The sequence below is a fragment of the Larus michahellis genome, chromosome 5, assembly GCF_964199755.1.
Source record: "Larus michahellis chromosome 5, bLarMic1.1, whole genome shotgun sequence".
Lineage (NCBI taxonomy): Eukaryota > Metazoa > Chordata > Aves > Charadriiformes > Laridae > Larus > Larus michahellis.
The window spans coordinates 65,626,154-65,634,978 of NC_133900.1; positions in this window are offsets into that span (position 1 = coordinate 65,626,154).

The following is an 8,825-nucleotide window of genomic DNA, read 5'->3' on the forward strand; positions in this document are numbered from 1 at the left end:
TACCAGCCCAGAAGTGCTGTGTTGGTGCAGTACTTTGCCTCAGCTATCCACCCCTTTTGGATGGGCAAATCTCCCGTCCCTCCTGGTCCCCAGCAGTGCTGCAATCACACGCATCACACATGGTGCTCTTGGTGTTACCCTTACCTACCTAGCCATCTGCTGAGAAGCAAACCAAACACAACTTGCACCAGCTGAAGTCATTCTTTCATGCTATTTCTTGAAAGTCATCTAACGACCCGCTGGTTTCACTACCTGCACGGTCTTTCTCAGTATGCAGCCAAGCAGGATGAGGCAGAAATCCCTCGAGACACACAGTCTTTTTTCAGTCCAGCCTTTAACTGAGCAGAGAGGTCACTACTGAGCAATCTCTAGTCCATGCAAAAGGAGTATGTTATCTTGGCAACGCTTCAAATGCCTGCTGACCTGAAGTGTGAAAGACTAGAGACGAGAGGTTAAGTAGTTTGGTGTGCTGAACCCACGGTATAATAGCTCCTTTTTACTTTTCTTGAATTTCCATCTGTATCTCCCGTGCAGCTCTTGACAATAAATGTCATATGTTTTATTGTAATAGATATTACTAGCAAAAAGCAAATACATTTCCAAAGGATTGAATTTGTTGCCATGGGAGGCAATGCAAATAATTTGGGGTTAAATACAAAGAGACAAAAGAAAGCTCTCCTGTTAAAGTAAATACAATCTCATTGCTTTGCATTCAGTTTTAGAAGGTTCATGAATATCCTTGTTTTCTGTAACCTTGCACGTTATTGAAAAAGATCTTTCATTTGCTTCTACTTTGCAATTTCCTTAGATATTCTATTTCCTTGCATCTGCAGAAACTGAGTTGTGTTTCATGTGCTTGACAAACCATCAACATCTGCACGTGAAAGATTTCAGAGAGAGAAGAAACAGTAAAAAAAAGAAAAAAGAAGAAGATAGAAACCTTTCCTAATCAATTTCCCTTTGATTTTCATACACTTGTGTAATAGGATGTATCCAATGGTGGATTTCTCTGAAACTATATTTAATATGAGCAAATTCAGATTTGACTTGTTGACGCTGGAGAACAAACTCAGTGAAAGAAGTGGTCTGTCTTGCTCAGAAGCTGCCTCAGACTGAAGCTGTGTACTCCTCACAGGACTGTATTTGTACCTTTGTAGAGGAACCAGTTGGAAGACTGGTCTTGATTTGAGAACATGAAACAAAAATACAGAATTTTGCAGGTGTGATACCTACTGGAGGTAGTGCCTGTAACTGTAGGGTCACCAGCCAGCACACCGAGGTGGCACATTTGAGTACCTGCTCGAGGTCATGCTGCAAGAAGAAGGGGGGGGGCTGAGAGCATCCAAGCGTCCTTTCTGCTTTCCCCACACAAAATGGTTTGTAACTCTATGCTGGGCTTTGGTTTCTTGGTGACAACGATTGTCAGGTTTTACCAAATAAGGGAAGGGAAGCCCCAAACCCCATCCTTACAAATTGGAGCAAACTTCCTCCCAGTTTCTCTTGCTGAATTGTTCATGTAAATCAGGTGCTTCTGACTGAAATTTTCTTTGTACAAAATAAGCTGCAGGAGCAGTTGCCACACACTGTGCCTTCTCCAGGTGGGAGGAGCTGCTCCCCGAGGAGCTCCCATCCCCATTTTCTGTTGCTCAGAGAAATTCAAATCCTTATAACACTCTGTCCTCTGCCCAAAGACCAGCACACCCTCAGATGCTGCCCATGCCCATCAACCACGCATCATTTCCAAGGAACAAAGCGGGTTGTTTATCTATTCCTATTTCCAAGTGTAGGCTCCGGGGAGCCCCAGGACGGGGATACCAGACCCTGTCTCCCCAAATGGATAGGGGATTGGTCGAGCTTTCCTACCACCCAAGCTCTTACAAATAAGAGAGGGCCCAATAAGCATTCTCCTTTGCCCACCCATGGTGAGACCCTGAGAGCAACTCATAACCTATGTCAGATCAGAGGGTTTGTGGAAGACCATTTTGTCATCGTTGTTATGACTCTAGATAATTTTTACAGTGTTTACCTCAGTGTCACAGTATGCACAGATAACTACAGATAGTTGGTCTTCTTGGGTTGAATGGGAAGATCCTGAGCTAGCTGTCAGTGTAGACAAGTGAAGGTGAAGTACAGTGGGGAAGAAACCCATGGATGAGCCTGAGATGTTTTTAGTGAAGAAAAACTTAATGCCTTGGGCTGCAGTTGGGAGCAGTAGGAGTGACTCACTCTCTTCCCTAAATTATACCACTGTGTGGGGCATGCATCAGACATTAGCAAGCTCCCAGTTATTCCAGAAGTTAGTATGCTGTGCCAACTCATTACTTCCTAAATAGCTTCAGTGTCAGTGCTAAGTGGTGACTTAACTGACTGCTGACATTCACTACAAGGTCACTAAGCTAAGTCTATACTTAGGAACACTTTGGTGCTGTACATGACATGGAAGTGATTTCATCTATACACATTTTGACAAGGATAGGAGGAACAGAGAATTAAATGTTCTTAGAAGGGCTGGATTTTCTATGCAAGTGGTTATAAGCAGTATATTTCTTCTTTGCTCCCCTTACATATGGAGGACTTGAACATAAAGAAAAAAACGAACAAAAGGAAAAACCTTTTTACTGTGAGGGTGACTGGCACTGGCACAGGTTGCCCAGAGAGATTGTGGAGTTTCCATCCTTAGAGATCAAAAGTCTTCTGGACATTGTCCTGAGCAACTGACTCTAGGTGACCCTGCTTGAGCAGGGGGTTTGGACCAGATGACCTCCAGAGGTGCCTTCCCACCTTAGCCGTTCTGTGATTCTGTGACTTTTTCTGTTTTGGCTCAGGTCATGGTCTAACAGCCTTTCTGATACCATAATGTTTTTTCTCTGCTGATCCTTCCTATCGCAGGTCTGACCAACATGGACAAAGAAGGTAGAAAACACAATTAATATTCAGCTCACTAAATAAAACCCGGAGATGGAGTCTCAGGAAAGCAAACACTAAAGACAATACCAATAAGGAATTGAGTAACAGCTGAAAAAGTGAACATTCCTGCATTTTTTCCTAAGGAATTTAGTATGCCTCGACCGATGACTGCAGCAAACGTGCAGCATTTCTCACTGGACTTGCACAGCTGTCTTTACAGTCCCCATATTGCAAATGGATTCTTCCCTCCCAGTGCTCACCGAAGAGGATCTCTCCAAAAGACCCAGAGCCTATGGTCAGATGACAAAGGCGCGTACAGCTTCACCTGGCAGCCTGGAGCTTTCAGCATCTTCATGAACTCCCAAATTCAAAGGGTAGCTCTCATACCCATACAGCTGTTAGCACATCAGCAAGTAACCTATTCCCAACTGCATCCCGCTCCTGCCCCTTGCTGGTAAATCTCTGCCTATCCTAAAGCTCCAGGCATCTTAGAAATGCTTCCTGCAACCCTTGTATACCAAGCAACATCATAGAAGCTAGCAGTATCATGTTCAAAGTCCTGGTCATATTTGCCAAAATATTCCAGAGTAGAGCAGGACACTGAAGTCAATGTCTTTTTAAAAGAGGTTTTTTTAGTTCGTTACTTTCATGGATAGGTAGTTTAGTGTTTCCCTCTGCACCGTCCATAGGGAAGCTGGTCTCTTTACGGAGAAGGCGGCTCCTGGAGGTGCCTAATGCCAAGCTACAAGAAACTCTTTGTTCTCCTCCGCCCACCACACCAAAGGGCCGGGATTTGCACCAGTTGGCCCTCACTGATAATCCATCAAAAATATCAAAAGGCAAGTTATCCTCATCTGACCTGCAGATGTTGATATGAGTCTCCCTACAACAATGCAGATAAATATCTCAGCTGTCATTTAAGGGGAAATGGCATACAGTTCTTCAAACCTGATGATTCAGACAGAATAATCTCCCAGCGATTAGGAAGACAGAGGCAAATAAATTGGGGGCAAAGGGGAAAGAAAGAAAATTGAAAGGAGATAAACTCTCTATTACCTTCCATTTTACCCCCAAATCTGTCTTGATCCGTATTCGAGAAAAAGCAAAGGAACCCATCACTATTTGTTACTAGCGGGGCAGCACTGGATCGGGAAGTGCGTCTGCACGCGTGTACACTCCATTTCAAGCCAAAAGTGGCAAGAAGGCGTTAAAGTCCCAGTTAGTTTTGTATTTCACTTTATTTCCTTGGCTTAGGTCAGGCGCATCCTCAATGCACACTGGGACAAAGCACGTGGGAGCCGTGGAGCTCCCGCAGGGCTGGAGGGGGCTGCCTGCACCCCTCTGTCTGCACCACTGCCTGGAGCGGGACCAAGATTCAGCATGGATGCAAGCACAGCCCTCCCCACACAGTTGCCACCCAGGGTTTCTTTACTGTTTTCCCAGCCCAAAAAGCAGTGAATGTGGGTTTTTTAACTCCTACCTGCACCCATTTTCAGTCAGCAGTGTGCTCCAAGCTCATCCAGCCTGTGTTGTGACGGGGAAGGAGAGCTGCCCAGGCTCTCACAGTCCCAGCTGCGTGGGATTTTATAGGACAAACTCCAAATATGAGGTTTCACCTTTTAAAAATCGTAAAAATCAGGTGGTAGCTATTCCTGTGATAGAGGCAGATGCAATAAGTTGGTGGGGAGTAACTGCAGGACTCCATAGTTACTCACTTCATTAAGTCTTAACTGTAACGATTTCAAGGTGCAACCCAGGCACCGTAATCAGATCCCGAGGTGACAGAGGCACAGATAATTGTAATGAGCCTTCCTCCGAAATGAAAGGCCTGCAGTTTTCTCCCCAGATGCTAATGGTACAAAGCAGAGTTGGAAAATGCTGTCAGCAGGAACCAGGAGAAGCTGGGGATTCAAGGAGACCCCTGGGCTACAGAGTTTACAAACAAATAGTAGGCAGATGCTATTAACCAGGGTTGCTGATTTAACTTCTGTTTCCCCTTTCTATTTCCAGCTTGCTCTCAGAAGCATCTCAAGTAAATCTGCACCATCCTGGCCTCAGTGGTACTTTGCTTTCTGTAAAACTCTGGTAAGACCATTTACCATAGTGGCGAGACCAGAAGAGAAAGAAATGGCAGAGAGCGAGTAATCAACATGCAGAGAGCAGCGCTGCTCTCTCCTTCTCCATGTGCCGGCCCAGGCTCCGCACTGACCCCACCAGCGGTGGGTGGTGAGTACTTTCTTGACCTGCTGGCCTTTCATTCACGGGACCAAAATGGAGAATTAATTGCCAGGGCACACCTGCAGCTGGAGGATGAGTCAGCCCCAAGGGGCTGCTGAGTCAGAAGAACTGAAATGGCCATTGAAGTTGGAAAATGAGCATTCTTGTACAATCCAGTGCTAATGTCCAAGCAGGAAATAGAAATGAACTTTGGAATAAACGTCAACAATTGCAAATGAATAAAAATGGGAGCAATGCTACCTCAAGCCCTTCATTCTGGTGATGTCATGGTTCCTAAATGCCCTTCAGAAATGCAAATTGCCTACAATGTAATAAAAAGGGCATTTTCCAAAGTGTGCAGAGCTTGCATAGTTTAATTAAGCATAAACTAGGGTGACTCTGGAAAGGAAAATGATGTGGATTGCATTCTCTGAGTGACCTTGGAAAGGCACTTAGATACTTTCTCGACACAGCAATTAAGTAAACTCACACTTCATATGCTGTCACTCCTATTCCTTTCCTTTACTTTGAAACATTATTTTTTGTTCTCCCTGATTCCCTGATCTCGCATCAATTTATCTCTGCGCTGAGAGAATGTGATTTGTTTCCCTCAAGGTAACTAAACATTTGTCTACAGCCTCACCATCTCTAGTTTTCTAATCTCTACTTCAATATTACTTATATTAAACTTCTGGCACCTGCTTTCCTGGCTTTCCACCAAATTCCATCTAGGCTACCTGACTAACATGGTCTTCTCAAGACCAACTTAGTGGCCTTCTTTGATGGAGTGACTACATCAGTGAACAAGAGAGACCTGTGTAAGGCCTTTGACACAGTGCCCCACAACATCCTCCTCTCCAAACTGGAGATATATGGATTTGATGGATGGACTGTCTGGTTGGATGGTTGCATCCAGAGGGTAGTGGTCCATGGCTCAATGTCCAGATGGAGATCAGTGACAAGTGGTGTCCCTCAGGCGTCCATATTGGGACCAGTACTGTTCAATATCTTCACCACTGACAAAGACAGTGGGATTGAGTGCACTCTCAGCAAGTTTGCAGACACCACCAATCTGAGCGTGTGGCTGACAAGGTGGAGGGATGGGATGCCACCCAGAGGGACCTGGACAGACTTCAGAAGTGGGCCCATGTGAACCTCATGAGGTTCAACAAGGCCAAATGCAGGGTCCTGCACATGGGTCAGGGCAACCTCTGGTATCAATACAGGCTGGGTGATGAAGGAATTGGGAGCACCCTGCCGAGAAGGACTTGGGGATACTGGTGGATGAAAAGCTGGACATGAGCCGGCAATGGCTGCTTGCAGCCCAGAAGGCCAACTGTATCCTGGGCTGCATCACAAGCATCAAGGGAGGTGATTCTACCCCTCTAATCCGCTCTCATGAGACCCCACCTGGAGTGCTGCATCCAGCTCTGAGGCCATCAGCATGGGAAAGACATGGACCTCCAGAGGAGGGTCACAAAAATGATCAGAGGGCTGGAACACCTCTCCTATGAAGACAGGCTGAGACAGCTGGGGTTGTTCAGCCTGAAGAAGAGAAGGTTCTGGGGACACCTTATTGTGTCATTTCAATACATAAAGGGGTCTTATAAGAAAGAGGGGGACAGAGTTTTTAGCAGGGCTTGTTCCCATAGGACAAGGGGGAATGGTTTTAAACTAAAAGAGGGAAGATGTAGACTAGATATAAGGAAGATATTTTTTATGCTGAGGGTGGTGAAACACTGGAGAGGTGGTAGATGCCTCATCCCTGGAAACATTCAAGATCAGGTTGGATGGAATTCTGACCAACCTGATCTAGTTGAAGATGTCCCTGCTCATTGCAGGGGGGTTGGACTAGATGACTTTTAAAGGTCCCTTCCAACCCAAACCATTCTATGATTTTATGAAGACCCATATCATCTCTCTCAACCCAACCCACAGATTGTAAAAAATATATCTCCCTTGCTTGCCTGTTGGAGCGCATCATACCCCTCTGTGAATCATTCCAGGGTGGCACTGTGCAACTCCAGATGCTTCCTTTCAACATTTTCTTCACTGGGAGTCATGATCTTAGGTTCAGGCTGACTTTGATTTTGCTGTGTGTGGCTTTGTCACATCCAACTTGCAATGTATGCAGCTACCCAACATGTAAGTGGATGGCTCCAAACCATCTGCTCAGACCTAAAGAAACCAGAATTTGCCTAGCGCTTCATAACATGGACTTCATCTTCCAGAAACTTTCCTCCCATTCAAGATTTTGCAAAACCCCTCTGCAAATCATCACGCAGCTCTGTGGCAAGAATGGCAATGGCTTATGGGGAAAGTGGTACTGCAGGGTGGATTAATTTTTTGTAGCTGTCATTTGTAATGCTTTCACAGTATCAGGCTCTTATTTTGTGGAGGATGTAACAGCACGTGGCCAGCTGGTTTTGTCAGATTTTGAAGGTCAGTTTTGAAGCTCATTAGATCATCTAGCCTGCAGTTTCTCAAAAAGGAGGATGGACTGTACGGGGAATGCAAAAGGGGTTAAGGGGCTGGTTTCCAGACACTAGGAAAAAAACGCCCCAGTGTTAGCAGCTCGGCTCCATTTTTTCTGGGTTAGGGTGTGAAACAAAAGTTGCAGTAATTCCTGGCTGTGAGCATTGCTGCCAAGAGGGAGCAGTGGTAGCAGCTCAGGTCTGTGGGCCAGGAGTGAATGGGACTTAATTGGGGTGAGTGGGACTCTTACAGCTGTTTCTTACACATCTGCCTTCGGCTTGACCTTTTGGAAAGACCCCACTCTCTCTTCCCCTTGAGATTTGCAGAGGAGCGACCATCCCCGCATTGCTCTTTGGGAATGCCGTTCTCTTGGTATCTCGCTGTTACTTTCAAGGAGGAATAGAAACTTTCTGAGGAAGATTTGAAGAAGGTGGTAATGCGTGGAAAAAAAATGTTCATCTAGGAAGGGCAAAGAAAGCGGGGGAGGGCAGGTGGGGCAATGGCGCTGATTTGAAGCTGATGTTTGATGGAGTTTCAGTGAACCACACCATAAGGGCTGCTGACTCATAAAAAGGTGGAATACCCAAAAGGAAAGCAATGATCCCGGAGCAATTGCATCCCATTATGGTATGTCAGACATGTCTTTGATTGCACAAGCCTATAATTAGTTACAGAGAATTGCACTGTTTCTGAAGAAAGAAGAGGAAACAAAAAGAATTATTCCCTGCGTTAGTGACCAGCAGGATCAGTGGATAATGCTCAAGGATTGCTTTAAATAAAATGTATTCACTGTTGATAGATTTATACTTATTTCGGCAATTTCAGAGTAAATGGCAATGATTCAGTAAAATTTAACAAATCTTAAGAGACCCCACAGCTAAGATCTGAAAGTCTAGGGATTAATTTTAGGGCTTGGTTCCTATCCACTCTGCATGTATGAAACCCGCTTAAGTATCTTAAGTATCTTTTGAAAACTATTTTGAAAATTAAGATCTCTCGGTTTCGTGGTACGAAAGAAAGAAAGGAAACAACTGAGTTCAATACGAACCGAAAATCGTAGTAATAGCTGCATTACATACTTGCTAACACTAGATGGGGTGTAAGGAAAGAGTGAAGGGGAAAGCCAGGGAACAGCAACACCTTGGAGGGCCGAGGTACCTCAGGCACAGAAACTGAGGTTAACTACGCTGAGCAGGGCTTCCTCCACGGTTTCAGAAGTCAAACCC